Source organism: Dipodomys merriami, unplaced genomic scaffold (genome assembly GCF_024711535.1).
Source record: "Dipodomys merriami isolate MVZ:Mamm:240054 unplaced genomic scaffold, mDipMer1.0.p SCAF_121, whole genome shotgun sequence".
Lineage (NCBI taxonomy): Eukaryota > Metazoa > Chordata > Mammalia > Rodentia > Heteromyidae > Dipodomys > Dipodomys merriami.
Genome location: NW_027202505.1, coordinates 2,538,316 through 2,542,500, shown reverse-complemented (window position 1 = coordinate 2,542,500; position 4,185 = coordinate 2,538,316).

Sequence of the window (4,185 nt, the reverse complement as noted above, 5' to 3'; positions counted from 1 at the left end):
CTTCTCTGCTGGAGGACAAGGAATGTTGTAAAACACACACACACACACACACACACACACACACACATACCACCACCACCACCAAAACAAAAAAACAAAAACAAAAACAAAAAAAACAAGAAAAGGCTAGGCTACGCTTATAATACTAGCTTCTCTAGAGTCTGAGACCTCAGGATTGTAGTTTGAGACCAGTCTAGGCAAGGAAGATCTGTGAGACTCCTATCACTAATTAGCACTAACAAGCTGGAAGTGAAGCTATGGCTCAAGTGGTAGAGAGCCAGCCTTGATTAAAAAAATAAAAATTTAAAAAAGCTAAGGGATGGCGTCCAGCCCCTGAGATCAAGCCCCAGTACTGGTATCCCCCCAAAAAAGGAAAGACAAGCTATGGCTTCTTAATGTCTATCCCAAAGGTGCTCTAAGCACCTTTAGAGGAGGTACATGAGGACAGGAGGAGGGCAGGGCAGCGAGGAGCAGACTCTGGAACCAGTAGGGCAGGTTGTCTCAGCCCCGCCACTCCAGGGCTGGTGTGACCCGGGGCAGATTGTGACTTCTTTGAGTGTCTCCTCCTTGGTAAATAATACCCAGTTCAGACCTTCACCTCCTGGTGACGACTAAGAGAAGACCTGGACACTGTCCTTAGCCATGTGTCCTGCACAGAGGGCTTTGGAAAACTGAAATTGAAGTATGAAGAGAGGTGAGGGTTCCTGCAGTTGGCAAAGAAGACAATCTCTGTCAGAGGAGCCAGGCTCAAGCCCCAGCTTGTCCTAGCTGGCTGCATCACTTTATACAAGTGTCTCTCCTTCTCTGAACCTCCCAGTCCAGGCAGGGCCTTATCTTAGACAATGGTGGTGATGAGCTAGCTGCCTTGGGTGGATTTGTTGAGTGGGCAGCGTGAAAGTTTCCCAGCATGGGTACAGATCCCTCAACAGATTTGTTTTCTGTCCCACCACAGGTGGTGTGAGCTCTCTCCGTGAGTCATTTGGAAGGACAGGCTGGTTCCTGTGGAAGGGCACTAGGCCATATAACTATGCAGAGAAAAGACCCAATATGCTGAACTGTGACACAAGGCTTGTGTACTTTCCAGCAAGAGGTGGGTCCCCAGGTGTCATGTGGCCCCCTCCCAAGTGTGTCCCTCCCCCATCCTGTACCCCTTTTCCTGGTGATGGTGATTTGGACGTCATAAACTCGCTGCTGACAAGCTCCAAGAATGGAGTGGAGCACCTGGTATACAGCCAAGTACATGAATATTTATTGTGTAAATAAAAGAATGTCAGATATAATAAAAGTCACCCCCACCTTCAACTGACGAAGCTCATTTAAAATTATAAAATAAATTCATGCTAATTCTGGAAAAAGAGACAATTAGAAAATAGAGTGGGTCAAAAGGAAATCAATAACATTCTCATTCAACACTCTTCCATCTTAATCACTGTGTTAATAACTTGCTGCCTAGATCTTTCCAGATCTGGTTCTAAGCAAACCCTCTTAACTAGCAGTTGAGTAGTTTGGAGATTTGGATTTATTCATTTCTTTTTCTTGGCTTAATAATATTCTGGATTCTCTTCATGCTAGTGAAAAAGACATTTTTAGATTTTTGAAAAAATAGTTGTATGGTATTGTATGAATGACAATAAACAAATCAATAATATTGAATATTTAGGTTCCTAGTTTCTTTTTTTTTTTTTCTGGGTAAGGTTGGCTCACCCCGTCTGCCTTTTTTTTGTTGTTGTTCGTGGGGCTTGAACTCTGGGCCTGGGCACTGTCCCTCAGCTCTTCAGCTCAAGGCCAGCGCTCTACCACTTGAGCCACAGCGCCACTCTGGCTTTTTCTGCTCATGTGGTGCTGAGGAATCGAACCCAGGGCCTCGTGCATGCAAGGCAAGCACTCTACCACTGAGCCACCTTCCCAGCCCCCTAGGTTCCTAGTTTCTAATATCTTTTAATGCTTACCATTCTACTGTTCTCAGTGAATTAGATGTGTTAATACATTTGATCTGGGCTGGAAAGGTGGCTCAGTGGTAGAGTGCTTGATTTGCATGCATGAGGCCCTGGGTTCGATTCCTCAGCACTTCATAAAGCAGAACAAGCTGGAAGTGGCACTGTGGCTCTAGTGGTAGAGCACTAGCCTTGAGCTGAAAGAGCTGAGGGACAGCGCCCAGGCCCAGAATTCAGGCTCCACAACTGGCAATAAATAAATAAATAAATTAATTTAAAAAATACATTTGACCTCTACTGAGATCTTAGGAATTGAATACTATCACTACCCCCATTTTATAAACTGAGACATGTAAACACACACACAGAGAGAGAGAGAGAGAGAGAGAGAGAGAGAGAGAGAGAGAGAGAGAGAGAGAGAGAGAGAGATACATGCACAGAGGAGTAAGTGGTTTGTCTAAGGTCCCACAGCTAGTGATGGGACCTGCTTGAAATCTATGCAGTCTGTGAGCTTTACTTGTTCATTCTCCTATCTCTACACTCAAATGCACATACCTCTGGTGGATCCTTTGTCATTAGTCATTTCTTGCTATGAATGCCTACATGTAGAATGACTGGGTCAAAGGACATGCACATTTATCAGTTTTTAATCCACATGTTACAACTTGTTTCTGGTTCTTGAGCTCTAACTCATCACTGTCTCCTCTGCTGAGCAGCAAGACCTACCACATCCAAGAATCTCGGTAATGAGGAAATTCTCCAGCATTCTGAAGGAATGTTCTGCATCTTGGGCTTGTCTGTCCCCTCCTCCAGAAGGCCTTCATGGTCTCTGGGGGGAGTGGCACCTCCTCAGTGCTTGCATCCTCTGCTGCGGCTTTGATCTGTCTGTCTGTACTGTGATTGTCTGTGTCCAATACTGTGAACTCCTTGGAAGTGGGGTCTGGGTCCAAGGCATCTGGATAGGGTCCCAGTGCAGGCTTGGGGTGGCATGATAGAGTTGTGGCAGCATCTCTTAATAGAGGAATGAGTTGGTAAGTGGGAATGCATGTACGCGGACAAACGGGTCACAACATCAATGTTGTTGGCCACTCCATGTCATTCCCTTTCCTTCATACTTCATACGGCATGTGTCTCATAACAAGTACTTATTATTATTATTATTATTATTATTATTATTATTATTATTTTGTCAGGCCCGAGCGCTGTCCCTGAGCTTTTTCACTGAAGACTAGCTCTCTACCACTTTGAGCCACAGCACCACTTCTGGTTTTCTAGTGGTTCACTGGAGATAAGAATCTCACAGAGATTCCTGCTTGGGATGGCTTCGTACCTTGGTCCTCAGATTTCAGCCTCCTGAGTAGCTGGGATTACAGGTGTGAGCACCAGCACCTGGCAAGAAGTATTATTTAATATAATTTAAATAAGCATTTGCACGCTGAATGAGTCTCTTTGGGAGTCCCACTTTTATTCCTCCTCAAACATCTAAGTTTTACCATGTATTTGTTTGTTTGTCTTTGTTGTGGCAGTGTTTCATTACATAGACCAGACTTGAGATCCTTCTGTCTCACTTTGCTGAGCAATGGGAATACAAATATGTGCCACCTTGCCTGACTGTATGCACAATTTTAAAGCAGATCTGCTTTCTTACTGCAAAATTCCCACTTGATAGGTGGCATTTTGTTACTCAAAGCTCAGACACTCCACACACAGCCTCCTCCCACCCCCCTGCCCGTTCCATGTTCCATACTCTTCTGCCAGAGGACTTCTGATGGCTATCTGATGGCTGCATATCTTCTCTCTTGTGCTGATGGATACTCAATTCATATCCAAATATTTCCTCTTCTCTTATACCAAAGTGCTCATGGTTGACTCTGGTGGGGCGGTGAGATGGAGAGATTTGTACTCTTTTCCAGTTTTCCTGTACTTTGAGCAGTACATCAGGACTTTAAAAAAAAAAACCAAACCAACAAAAACAAGCATAGCTGGATGCTAGTAACTCATACCTAGAATCCTAGCTATTCAGGAGGCTGAGACCTGGAGGACTGAGAGGGGAGGCCAGACCAAGAAAAAAGTCCTTGAGACTCTAGATCACCAGCAAAATGTCAGAAGTGGAGTGGCTCAAGTAGTAGAGTGCGCCATCCATGAACAAGAAAGTGAGAGCTTGATGCTCTGAGTTCAAACCCTGGTATTGACACTTGCACACACGCGCCTGTGCGTGCACACCCACATCCGCACGCACGCATGCACGCAC